We start from the raw sequence: 13,455 nt of genomic DNA on the forward strand, positions 1-13,455 counted from the left end.
TCTTGAACTAATTAGAGAAACATGTTTGGTGACAATTAAGGAAGCCACTGTGTGATCATTTTCATGCATCATATTGACAGAAGTTACTTTTATTTTTTAATAATCACAAATGACATTTTTTCACAGAAAATTGCATCATATTAAGCACAGGATGAGCAAGTATAAAGGAGGCATGAGCAAGTACACTTAGAAAGGAGGCAGCAAAAAAATGCATTGCATTTAAATCACATCTGCAATGGACTTGGATCTGTTGATCTGATTTTATTGATAATTTTAATTTAAAGAAACCAAAATATAGCATACTAGTTTCAATCCTTCCTTAAAACTCATTTATGAAAAGCATCAGAAGTGTGGTTGGGTTATTTCTTTCTTCTTTTCTTTTTTTCTTTTTTTTGGCAAGATCTGAAAAAACATTTTAAACAGGATTAGAAATGTACTGTGTCTATGCACTTTAGCTCTAGCGACTTCACGGTTGTAAATTATGATGGAACACATCATTAGCTGCAGACTTGTATGTTCTCCCTTAATCATGCTGAAGTACACATAAGCCCCAGCTGAGCAATTATGAATAATTAAATCAATTAGAGACAGTCTAACACCAGGTCTTGTGGCTAAACTGGTGTCAGCATCCATAATATTTTAACAGTAAATGCAAATGTGTGCATTTGGGTGGAGGCAAGGAGGCGGACAAAGGCTTATACAAATGCCAAAGCATGTTGCTTAGTGATGGCCTTGAAATAATATCATGAAGATTATAAGCCGCCTTCACAAGGAAAACAATGGTAATGAAATTCCAATAAAATATTTTTGTACAAGATTTAAAGCTTAGAGATGAGTTAATTAAAAAAGGATAAAGAGCAAGACCTAAAAAATATGCTGAATATATTAGGACTTTACATTCACCCGAAACAAATATTTTCCTTCATCAAATGTGACCAGCCTCCTTTCTTTTGACACATTATTATTTTGTAACCTGGTGCTAAGAGCAAATAAATAAACCAATATTCTTGTTCTTCCTAAGACCTCTGTTGGTAAAAAAAATTACACATTTTCTCCACATTTTGTAGAGAAAACTCTGAAGAAACTCTGAAGAAAATTTGGAGATTTTGCACAGTGCAGTGTCAACAGTCTTAACTCTAGAGCAAGCCAAATGTGTTTTCTAGCAGAAGGACAGGTTTTAGACCTCTTTGCACTCCTTCTAGGATATGGATGTGAAAGAGTCCCTCATTCTCTGGCCAGAACGTGCCAAGGCTCTGCTGTGCAGTGCTGGCTCCTCTGTGCCAGCCGCCAGACGTAGCCCTTGTCCTGCCACCACCTCGTCACCGTGGCTGCAGCAGGTGTTGGGTGCTTCTCCCACTACCTCCTTGTCCCAGGGAAAAGGAGAGAACAATTTTGTATTTCCCACCTTGCCTTCTCATGCAGGGGTGTATTTCCACTTTCTCCGTGTTAACTACAGACTAAGGAAGCGACTCAGCATTTATTTAGGTGGCCGGCCTCCTAAGTATGTGTTCATTAAGTTAATTAATGAACATCTCTATTTTCTTCACTGAGGTCCAAAGCAGCTCCTTACTGACAATGTAATGTTCTCCTGACCTAGAACCCAGTTCTGTACACCAGTGACAAGGAGATATGTTCAAGGCTGTTTCTCCACCCAACCACAGAAGCCAATAAACACTGAAATGAATAATGACTCAATTTTTTTTCCTATAACTATATTAATTTTATCAACAAAATTACTTGGAAATAGTATTTACTATAACTGGTAACCAAGAGATTGCACAAATAGTGATTCTGCTGTTGTTATTATTTGAGAACATCAGGATTTACTATAATCTCCATTACACAAACATAAATGAACCAAGCGTCCTGCTTTGAGAATGCTTGGGGTACCTTGAAGCACTTGCCAGTTGTTATTATGGGAAACAATATAATAGGAAAGTGTCTAATGATTACAGATACAGGGAAAGACAACCAGAACTAAAAATATTTCAAGTATATTGTATTTAAGATTTGCTGAATGTACAAATTGCACAGATACACCCAGTCTGTGCATCCCACATGAGGTCTTTGAGTACGTTTCAAATGCAACTATTAAAGCCTGTGCAGCACTTAATGAGACCAGAAATAGGATCTGTTTCCAGAACAGCAGCCCACTGCTCTGTCTACCAGGCAGCTCTGCTTCCTTGTCCATGTGCAGCTTGATCTATACTGAGTAATTCTCATATTTTGTGGAGTCCTTTGTGAAAAACAGAGCCTGACACATACACCAATTAATCCAGAAGATGATAGGCAAGGAAAGCTTTACCTTCTTACTTGTGGAGAACAGGTCTGTAAAAAGAAACAAAGTCTTGGACACTTTCACTATTGAGTAGGATGTTTTTTTAATTTACTACACAAAAAATATGCATAATTAGGTCCCAATCTCACTACAAGATCTGTTAAAAAAAGTATCTAATGCAGAAATCAAAATATGAACTGCATGACAAGAAAAAAAATCTCCAGATCTTTTAGAGGTTTTATTTCTCTAGATGTGACATTTTGAGGTTGCTCCTATGGTCTACTGATCATTATTTTTAGTGAAATAACTCCCCATGTGAACTCTCTCCTGGAATAAGGGGTTCCTTTCTAGAATGGTGACTCTTATTTGGAAAAGTAGTGATTGTTCCAGGATTAACTCACTTTTCTGCAGCATTAGACTATCCTTGAGTGGGCATACTACCATAACTATTTCAGTGGTTTTTCTCTGTAGACAGGCCCTGGTGAAATTCAGGGGACTTCAGGGAAATTCAGAGAGGTTCCAGAGCAAAAACTAAGACTGGGACTGTCTGTAAATAAGGCTGTAGCTACAATGGTATGGAACTTTTCAGGAAAGAGTCGTTGCCAAATTTCTTCCTCTGCCTCTTCACCCTATGGGAACTAATTAGCCTCAGCAGCCTGAACTCGTGCACTCTCCTGAGGACCTGCACAAGCTGCTGCAGGGCCTTAGTGCCCCTCTCAGGGGAATGGTAGCACTCTACACTGACTGCTTTTGCAGAAGTGCAGAGAAGAAAGTGTGACTCAGGAGGGCATAAAGCCCTGCCAAAGAGTAGGACTGGTTAAATATTTGAGTGATTATGCTGCTTCAATCTGACCACAAGGCAATGTCGAGGTGCCAGAGATGGATCTGTGACAGCTGACCTGAGCATTGCAACATCTGTTGAACATTGTGGGCTGATACCTGGACTGTTTCTGCATAAACCAGCTCGGGTAGAAAAACAATCTCACCTAATTTGCCAGGCACTTCGCAAAGGAGAATAATCCTTGTAGGTAAGCTAGCTGGTAGCCATCAAAGAGTCTTTTCACTGTTCTCCCTTATGTGATGTAGACATATTTTGCATGAATTGGCTGGCAAAAAATTATATCATGATGACAAGCATTTGAAGTTGAGCATCTTACATACGTAATCCCAGTCATTCAAATAATTGGACATGAAATTCTTCCCTGGAACTGGTCTGATGAGGCAGGATTACTTTCTGAAGGACTGGCAGATCGACTTTCTATAAAATGAAGAAGAGATGTAACTTCTGTGGTTAGTGGTCACTGCAGAATCAGATCCAGTTTGCAATATATAATTTCCTTTATAAATACATATATGTAACAAAAAATATACTAGCTTCAATAAGCATTTCAGATATTGGTTTATTTCTATACTGATCTTGATAAAGGGCAAAACAGAATAGAATAGAATAGAATAGAATAGAATAGAATAGAATAGAATAGAATAGAATAGAATAGAATAGAATAGAATGGAATGGGATGGAATGGAATGGAATAGAATGGAATAGAATGGAATAGAATAGAATAGAATAGAATAGAATAGAATAGAATAGAATAGAATAGAATAGAATAGAATAGAATAGAATAGAATATCTTTTAAAAATCTAGTAAGCATTCAGTTTTTGTCTGAAATGCAGTACTGGTTGCAGTACAAAATAAATTTGTGAGATCCATCAAAATTGCTGTTTCTATCAACCATTTTATGCTATGTATGGTGGTGTATCTGAAAAGTATTTGAGAAAAATTTTACCCTGTGGTAAAGTCTGTTGGCATAATTGCCTGTAACTGAAGGAGCCAGGGTATTACAGCATTGTTTTTGCAAGAGGAATTGTGAATTTATTAATTTATCTTTAAAAACATATTTTTAAATTAACAAATTATTAGAGATTAGAATATAATTTCTTATTTGCTAAAAATTCATACTGAAGGGAAAGAAATCCTGAAAAAAAAATTGAAACTCCACAGCTACAGGAGAAAGGAGTCTTTCTAGTTTTATTTTTCTGCATTGTCTTTAGGGAAAAGATAATACGGGGGAAAAAGCTCTTATGTTAATCTGTCATTATTACTCCTTTTGTTCTTCTTTCTGGTGACTACATATTCAAGGTGAACTGATTTTATGAAAATAGAAGAGTTTTCCTTCCTAAGCAAAAAGAATGGGAATAATCTGAAAGCAAATTCAAGCATGTTAGGACTTTTAATTTTTTTCCATTTTGTTTTCCCTCAAAATATTTTCTTCCAAATGCATTGTCTTGTTTAATGTTCTGGCAATTCGAGTGACTATTGGTCTGGTGTGCCTTTGTTCATGCATGTGGAACAAAGTTTCCTTTAATATAAAATCAATCTCTAAATATACTGAATTCTCTGAAATTAATTTATGAGCTGTGTCTTGATTTTAATAAGAGTAGGTGTGTGAGTGCATCTGTAACCAAAATCACAGTAATTTTTTATCTGTTGAATAATCATTCTATGTTCCATCTTTTTCTTCTGTTTCATCTAGGAGAAAATAAACTACATTTCTTTATTGTTCAGAGCAACATATTTCCTTTTCTCCTTAAAGTGTGCTGAAGTGTTGGTGAGGCAACATACATTTCTGTTTTCTCCTTGGCTACAAATTCCTCAGGCAGCAAATATGGGATACTGTCCAGTGAACTAGGATCTGCTTCATGACGACATGCAGATCAAATGAGCAGCTAGTTGAGTTTTATAATTCTGGCAACAGTTTTCATAGAAGAAATGTTATTTTCCTGCAAAATGTAGCAAGGCAAAATCTGTTTACGACTTTGAACTTCATACTCAATATAAGGCATGCAGGTTTGAAGGCTGCATCACCTTCTTATGGCTGGTGGCTCCAAGATAAAACACTACATCAGAGAATAAATCAGGATATCTTGAATTTATTTTGATTCTCTTTTTGGGGGGTAAATTTAAATCAGTTTTCTTATTGAAAATCAGAATTAATCTGAAATCATTCTTGCTGCACATCACTAAGTATATCCAGAGTGTGAAGTGCTGTGTGGAGGAAATCGTATGAGATTAATGACTGATAAGTTTATTCAGGCACTTTTAACAGGCAAAGCTAGAATCAGGTGAAGAAACATTGTGTTCAAAAGAAAATCAGACTATGGTCTTTAGCATGAAGTCTGTGTCCCCTATACATGAAGTGAGCTCCCAGAAGGTGCTGGGTGTCCATGACACACCTCTGCCCAGCAAAGCAGTGTAGAGGTGCCTGCAGCAGAAATATCTTTTCTTGTTTCTAGAAGGATTTACCATCTAGAGAAAGGAGTCATCTACTACAAAAAGGAAGATACATGAACTAAAAAAACCAAACAAAAACAAAACAAAAAAACCAAACAAAAACCCCCAATGAAACAAAACCAGGAAAGCAGTTTTCAGGTGAGAGTGTAGGAACTGTAAACAAAGAAACATGAACAAGAAAAAATTTGGGACTCCCGGCTATCACTGTAAACTTGTTTGCTTAGTTTCTTAATTATATAAAGTAATGACAAGAATCAGATGGTATCTTTATTTTAAAGTGACATTTCAATTTTTTACAGACACTATTAATGTAGCATGATTAGCTGGCCAGGAGGGAAAAATTGAGGATAAATTGTATGGTTATCAACTGCAGGTTTATTGGTCTGAGACTTCCACCACAGGGAGTGGCTGCTGTATGGAATTGATAAACGTAGAGATTTATAAGGTCAAGTTTTACGAGTCTACAGATTCCTTGTGGTGTATTACCACATCCTTATTACAAGCTCCTGCTGCTGTCCAGCTAAGCCACCAGAGGTAATATATTACACTTGCTTGTCTGTTCTTCAGGTTTTTTTCCAAAGGAAAAGAGGAACAGGTCAAAATAAAATACAGCTTTTTGGGGTTGTATTTGCAGCTTGCTTTGGGAGATGTAAGAGCAAACTGTCAGGAGCTGGGGGAGAATCAGGCTTGAAAAGGTGTGAAAAAGTGATTGTTTGTGACATAGGGAGAAATATAAAGTTACATTCTTACGGGGGAAATGAATGTAATGATTTTGTTTTCAGAGAGATAAAGAAAATCGATGCCTTTAAAAGTGACATCTTTAGCATAAACAGACTCAGCGGCTTGAGTACAGTAAGATAAGTAAGCATAAGGCTCTCAGCAGCTGATGTCTTGCTCAGTGGTAATTTCTAATAATTAGCTATTATGAAACCACAAACTTTATAGTTATTCAGGATGAATGCAATTTATGTTATTTCAGTTGCTTTGAGGTCCCATAGAAGGGCAGCTCGATGGAATCATAGTGTAAATCCATCTTGATGCATACAATATGTAATCAGGCCAATTGATCCACTCATAGAAGACACAGGAGTGGAATGATACATCTAAAAGTTACTTTGCTGTGTTCTTAGTGCGTTATTCATGTGTAACACTACTGACAGTCATTTATCTTAACAAGCTATGTTTTGTTCCTATAATCTGATGCAAAGTTGTTCAGGACATAAAGCCTAACCAGAAAACAACAATTTAAACTTTCTAAATATTTATCATATAACTATCTTTTTATGTAGCTGTGAGCATCCTTCATTGTGTTCTGCCTTGAATACAATTAATAGCATTGTAGATTGGATGTATCCCTGATCTTTAGCCTATAATCAATTACAGAAGTAATTTATTGCCTGAAGTAGTACAAATTAAGAGAAACATAACTTGAATGGGCAAATTCCTATCCATGTAACAAGCCTCAGACATAGACCTCAGACAGAAATCCTTGATGTTGATAGTGAAAAAAGGAAAAGCAGATTAATATTATCATAATCAGAGTTACAGCACATAGACTGAAAGAAATTACATTATGATATAGTTCCATTCTTTAGGCAGATATTATCCAATGAAAATGGCTCATTTACAGTACAATTTAGCAGGGTTTGCATCCAATAGACAAAAAGTGGTTTCAAAACATGACATTGTTTTCCAGGATTTGGTGATAGTAGAAAAGTGTTGCATCAGCCAAAATCAGCTACTTTGCAATATAAATTTATTCAAAATATCAAACGGTAAAAATTGAAAGAACTATGAATTACCAGTGCTTTCAGGATCCTTCTAAGCACGCCTCTTAAAATCCATCTATTTTAAATCTAGCTCAACAAATAATCTTACATGTGTACTGTACATGTCTACATTCTGCCCTCCTCCAGCAAGAAAACCAAACCAAAACAAAAGAGTAAATTAATTTTTTTCTATCTGTGGCAACTTATTCTCAGATTTTAAAACTGAAAAAAAATTAGATCATCCACTCTGACATTCACCTGGTTTTAGTCCCCTTGACATACAAACTCTTGCATCAGAATTTAGGGAAAGGAATGAGTGCAGGGCCTGTGAATGTAATTATACATATGGACATAATTGGCATTTTGTGCTATGATTTAGCTGACAGGGTTGTTTTCAAAGGTTGGACTCAATGATCCTGGAGGTCTTTTCTGACCTTAGTGATTCTGTGATTCCATATATATATAAAAAAGCAGCATTTGGTTCAGCCAAATGGTAAAGGACACATAACTGCATAAAAATCACTTAGGGTCAGAAATTAGGTTTTTCTTAGTGACTGGCAGAGCAAAATTACTTCAAAGGAATTTTGTTTGATGTCAGGGCTATTCACTGAGGATGTTGGAGAAAATGGAACAGGAAAACATTGATAGGGAGAAAATTATTCTTTTTAGAGGAAGAAGAATCTCTTGAAATGTTAAAATCAGTAAAAACATAATGGAAAATTGTTGATAGCAAAAGAGAAAAAAAGGAAATAAATATAAAATATTGAATGTAATCAAAATAATATGGTTGAGAAAAAGAGATGTGGCAAGAAAGAGGAATTATTTGACTTACCCAGCTACTTCATAAAGTAAATACTTGTACTGGTAATAGTAAACTTCTCAGTCTCTGTTTTAACCCTGCCTCTGGGTATGAGAGTTTGGTCAAATTATGGTGTTCTGTGGCTGCTGAGATGATTGTTGAGTGACACACAGGTTTGGAGATGAGATGAAGTTCTTCAGATTACAGCCTGATAGATCTCTACTGGCTTTTGCTGGTGGAGATTGGAAAATTGGAAAATTGGAAAATATAGTCTCTCCCATTAAAACAATACACATCATGTTGGTGTCTTTGGATTTAACTAACAAGTATTTAAAACATCATATACAGCAGTTTTAAGGGATTTTTGTAAAATGAGTAATAATTAACTGAAAAAAGTGAGAGATATTTCAGAGCAGGATAAGAGATTCCAATAGATGAAACAATGCAACTGGAGAATGAAAGAAAAAGAAGGGAAAAATTAATAGTGAAAGCATGAAAAATAAGAAAAAAACATTTCCTTCACTTGGTTTCTGTCCTTGTTCTTTCAGTATTCCTGCTCTTTTCCATTTCCCTTCTCTTCCTCTTTTTTAACTCTCTTTCCTTACAGTCTTCCTTTTTTTTTTTTTCCCTCTCAGTTTGGAACTGAGTGGGATTTATGTCAAAAATGGAATGTCCTTCTACCCTCACACTTAGAACAGATACTGAAAGAGATCTCTGTATGGCAGAGAGGAGAATCAAGGACCACTCTTTATGTCATACAATATTGGTTCAATACTGAAAGAGAAAAATTCTCTAAGGCTGTTTAATATGTGTTTCTTGACCCGTGGGACTTGTCAAATCCTCAAACAGTTCCACTTTATTAAGAAGTAGTTAGAGCAACTGGAAAGTGCTTTGACCTGTTGGCACATCCTGAAGAGCCTCAGAGATTCTTTTATACTTAAACTCAGCATTGAAACAACATTAAACCATAGAAATTTCTAGTTCTTTTTGTGTTCTATTATCTTCTGCAAGCCTTAAGAGAAAATAAATGTTTTATTTGTTCCTATAGCTGATGCCAGCTTTTTGCATTATTGCATATTTTAGCCTGCACATTGAGCTCAAACTAGGTCAACATCAATTTAGGAAAAAAGTAGTTTCTATTTTCTAAACTTCAAGCTTTACAGTAAGGTCGTGAAATAAGGCAATGATAAATTTGATGCAAAAAAAGAGAAGACAAATACTAAATATAAATGTAAAGGAAATGTAGAACTCGAAATCATAGAGCTACCAGTATCTTATTTCATTTTTAAAAACTCTTAAAGCCAGGAGAGGTGAACTGATCCTTGGATACTAAAACCACAAGGAAGGACCAATTGCTCTCTTATTTGGAATGGCAGCTCAATCGTTTCTACTGCATAGTGACATACGGTGTTAGAAACATAAAAGAGACAGACAAAAAGACATGTCATAGTCACAGTTGCTGTAATACCCAACTTAGCCCTCTCTTTATATTGTAAAGGGAGAGAGTAAATGTCCACAGAAATGGTGGATTTGTTTTGTACAGATACATTCAGCAGAGCAGCATTCTTTCAATACCCTCCTAGGTGCAGTGAAGCGCAACCACTGCAGAAATGTTGGCAGCTGAGAAACAGGACTGTTGCTGTTGTCCAAGGAACTAGGAGCTTGATCCAAGGTTCAGTGGATCAGAGAAAAGTTTGCATGGGTTTCAGTAAGTTTTGGATCAGATCCCATTTCTTAATTCCTCTTTGCTTCCACAAGGTTTTATACTAATGACTTCCATTTACTTCAAGTGAAAATGGTACTGACTGTAACTGCAGACACCCAACTCTGTAACACTTGTGTTCTTCTCGATTATCCTGACACCTTATACATGGTAGTAAAGCTAGAAGGCACATAATGATTTTGAAGTCAGTGAAGGCATTGTCTTTAGCAGAACTCTCTGCTGAAAGCAGTGATTTACCCATTACTTCTCCACATCATTGTCATAATTCTGTTTATTACTAATCAAGAGCTATTTGAATTTGAAATTTAAATGTTAGGCACTTAATCATGATGCTAATAGAATCTTTGGAAATAGATGAGCATTTGCAGGAGGTAAGTCACCGTAAGTATTTTAGGAAGGAATAATTCATTTTCTGGAGTTATTTCCTTTTTACTGTGTAGATGGGAAACTTAATTAAATTATCCACCAAATTTTTAGACAGGTACCAAGTCAGAGGAAACAAGCTGAGATGTTAATGTCTTTAAAATCAGTTCCTTTTATTATGCATAACACTGCCTTCAGTTCTTTTGCAAGGAACAAATATGACCGGTGATTCTACCATAATAACAGAGCAGCCCAAATGAGGTAAATTTGGATCTTTCTTCTGGGCAACTAAAAGCTATTTGGGATTGGTAGACAGGAAACGCTCAGCTGCACTCTGTCACCCTGGAAACTCAGCTTTTGAGCTTGTTAACATAGTTTTCTAAGGACTTTCCCAGGACAGCAACTGTAAACATAGATATATGTACATTCTTTCTGATACACATCTTGTGATGGGCATCTCTCACAGCCAGTGCAGTTGGGAAAGTGTTACCCTGACCATGCAATCCCTGGCCATGGTCAGAAACCTATAAATCCTGGGAGGAAAAATAAACTCTCTCTTCCTTTCAGCACACCTCGAGCTGTGTCCGTGTGATCTGTTCATCTTCAGTGACAACAGCACTCTGCAGCTTGTAAGTTTTAATTCAGAAAAACAAAGAGAAAAGTAGACTTTATTGCATACAAATGTAAACATTTACATTTTCATGATACTGTAAATCTCTAAACCTGTGTTATACTCTATGCCTTGAAAGAAAACTTTCAATTACACTTAGTAAGTAAAATTTCTATTTTTTATTTACTGAATCTTTCCCTCTCCCTAGCCAGTCAGAGCCCTACTATTTTCATGACACTGGGGACTAGCATGATGTGACAGACAGTGTCTGGCTTTAAGAGTCTCATAAGTACTTTTGTTTCTCATCACCTTATCCTTTCTTACTCAAAGACTACTTCTGATGTTCCAAGTTCAGACTCATGTTTTTATAAGGACCACTGATCAAAGATACTTCACATGTGAAAAACATTAAAAATAATCACAAATAAGAATCAAAGACCTAGTTTTTAAATGGAGAATAATTATGCAACAATCATTTGTGTACTTGACTCTCTTTCTTCACAGGTCTTCTCTCTTGACATTTGACAAGTTCTGTCATTAGATGTGGGAAGAATGCAACTCTGTATGGAGAGTTACATATAGGAGCTACATCTTCATTATTTTCCTGAAGACTTAAATGCTTCCCTTCTGCTAGACCCTCTAGGGATCTTAGGATCTAGGTGACTGAATCCTGATTTGCATGTCATCTGGTCCTACCTGGGTCATTTTCCATAATGCTGACTGAAACTCTTTGTGATGGTTTAAGGATAAAGGGAGGTTAAGAGGGGAACAACTGCCAGCAGGAGAAGAGATGAAGGTGTTTCAGGAAATCAGTGGTTTGGCTTGGAAATTAAAATTTTGATTTTGCTCAGGAGTATTATTATTGAATTCTTTTGGTGTAAGATCAGGCCTTACCTAAATATTTCTCAGATGGTGGAATACTTATTTGCCCCAAAACACCAAGGAAAAAGGCATAGCAAAGTTCCACAAAATCTTCTGCCCTTAGATTTACATCTCAAGCTGCATGCCAGTTCATGCTTCACAAAATGGAGCCTCATCAACAAAAATAATATGTTCTTTCCTATCAGCTCAGCCAATTCTTAACTAATCAGTCACCAATTACTAGTTCCAGCTGCTGAGTTCCACCTTTTACTTAAGGAAGATTGTAGGTTCAAGTACTGTGAAATCCCAAATTGTGTCATAGTAGTAGATCAAATAATGGACCTTATACAAATCCATTCAGAACAAGACTCTTTGCGGATTTTAACCAGTAAACTTTATAGAAGTTTAAAGGACATGAATGAAGCAGTTATGAAATCATGTCTCAAGCTTGAGTCAACCATTGTTAAATTTTTATCTGTTGTATATCTTGAATCTAGAAAAGGATTGTATTAATAATTCCTATGTACCTCCAGTGCACAGGAGCATTGGTCTATGTAATGGAGCAAGAGCTGTTGCAGAGGAAATCACAGGGAAACTTTGCTTGTAAATTAACCTTAAACCAATGGACAACTAAAGTTGGGCTTTTATAGCATGAAATATTCGACACCTTAAGAATGAGAAGTGTTCATGAGTCTACTTCTTTTATCATGTGCTTACATTGGGGTAGTGCAGCTTCCTCTTGATCTGTTACTGAATCCTGCTGTTGAGATTAAAACACAGAGATAAAATGCATCTCCTCCTTTGTAATAGCTGTACTATAAAGCTTCTCTTATTTTTATCATCATTTAATTAAATCTATATTTGTAATTACAGAATTGTTTCAATCACAGCTCATGTGTGATTATGATTTTCACTGTTAAGGTGTAATTGCAGATACAGCTATATATATATATGTATGTTTGCTTATATATGCATTCATGAAGCAGCTGTGATTGGTATCTCAGGGTTGTGCTTGCAGTCACCAATCATCACCCTCCACTTCAGAAGGCAAGCACTGAATGTTAGGAAGCTGTCATCAACACAGCAATTCAATTTCTAGTTGCTTTTCTCGTTAGAGTCGTAAATTCAAACCACATTGACAAAGACAGCAGGCATACTGCAAGTCACCATTTGCACCTGAGAAGTGTAATGCCTAATTGAAGCCATTTCACTGGCTCAAACTGAAGTTCACATGGCATTACTTGACTACAGAGGAGCTTTGCAGAAATAGAGCAGTGGTTGTGGCTGGATATAACCAGGGAAATCCCCTGCACAGGACAGTGTTTATCTCACTGCACATGTCCCCATGTGATAATAATAATGATGATTTGACAGATAGGTAAAATATTAGCAGATCCCTCCTTCAGTGCTTTTAACATGAAGTAACTATGCAGTTTCCCAAAAGCAAATGCTGTGTGAATCCTCAGTGGATGGTGCCATCATGTTTTACTCAGTGTCATTCTGCCCAGAGACACAGTTTTGACAAACCCTGAATAAGCCAATGGTTGTGTTCTGGGAGACCCAAGCTTTTCAGAATAACACATGCACTGCAGCTGCAGTTGAAATCTGTTTCATATTTAGTGTAACAAATTATGCAAAGTACACCAAATAAGACCCATTTCAAATTCCATTGGGCCTTTCTGAAAACATTTTAGAGAAATGTTTTCTTTGCTGTTTCCCTTCTGCTCTCATTAAAAAGGTGAATCACTAAAAGTAATTG

This window comes from Cyanistes caeruleus, chromosome 5 (assembly GCF_971803275.1).
Source record: "Cyanistes caeruleus chromosome 5, bCyaCae1.hap1.1, whole genome shotgun sequence".
NCBI lineage: Eukaryota > Metazoa > Chordata > Aves > Passeriformes > Paridae > Cyanistes > Cyanistes caeruleus.